Below are 1,193 nucleotides of genomic sequence, written 5' to 3' on the forward strand. Positions count from 1 at the left end.
AGCGGTAATGCTCAGGTGTTATTTCTGGCTTGGCACTCAGGAATCGCTCCTGGGAGTACTTGGGGGACTGAGTGTGAAGCCGGGGACCGAACTTACGCCCTGCCAACTGTACTATCACTCTGGATCCAAATATAATTTTTCATCCTCTTTTTCTTTGATAAAATCACGTACCCATAGGAGTAAAATCATAGTCTGAACACCTGGCCTGTAAGCTCTGAGCACTTCTGGATGTGGTCCCAAAACAAAACAACAAACCCAGAGGACTGACTGTTCAGAACATATTACTAGATTTCACACCTCTTCTGTTGGCAGTTAACTCCTCATTGCCTTTATTTGGGCAGGAGGAGGATTGGCTATGCGGGATTTTGCCAAACCCAGCAGTGCTCCAGGATCACTCCTTGGCAATTCAGGTTGTGAAGTTAAGTCTTTTGCGTTCATGACAAGTGCCCTGCCACTCACTGTCAGCTCGTTCGGGCCGCTGCAAAACTTTGAAATTGCAGCCTGTACTTCTGGCTCAGATTTGCACCAGGAGGCTCCAGGTGCTTCATCCCTGCCCTGACCTCTGTCTACCAGCTGGGGCTCATCCCTGCCCCCTGCCTGTATCTTTCCCACAAGGTTCACATTATTTATATAGAATTTGAATTCCTGGGTCAGAGATAGGCCAGGAATGCAGGACGGGTCCTTGCAAGCAATCTGCCATGATACAGTCTCCTGTACAACGAGGGATTCCCCAAGCACCACTCAGGTAAGCTCAAAGTTCTGCCACCTGTAGCCCGAAAACCCAAACCTGCATTCTACAAAACTTGTTGGTGGAGGTTGTCTTGTGAACAAATTAGATATAGATATAGATATAGATATAGATATAGATATAGAACACATGCAGAAACACACACAGATGTGTGTGTGTATATATATATATATATATATATATATATATATGAATACCCTGTGGTTGCAGCCAAAAGGTACTGAATAGTACTCCGTGTGGTGTTGCCGGGGTATACAGGTCAGCCGTGTACAAGGCCAGTACCCTACCAGACTAGTTCTGGCACCTAAATTTATTGATTTGTTTTTGGTTGGCTACACCCAATGGAGGGTAGAGTTTACCCCGGCTCTGTTCTCATTGATAATGCTAGGTTTGGGGACCCTGTGATGTGACAGGGATTGAACCCTGGTGAGCTATGTGCCAGACA

This window comes from Sorex fumeus, unplaced genomic scaffold, assembly GCF_029834395.1.
Source record: "Sorex fumeus unplaced genomic scaffold, SorFum_2.1 ptg000134l, whole genome shotgun sequence".
NCBI lineage: Eukaryota > Metazoa > Chordata > Mammalia > Eulipotyphla > Soricidae > Sorex > Sorex fumeus.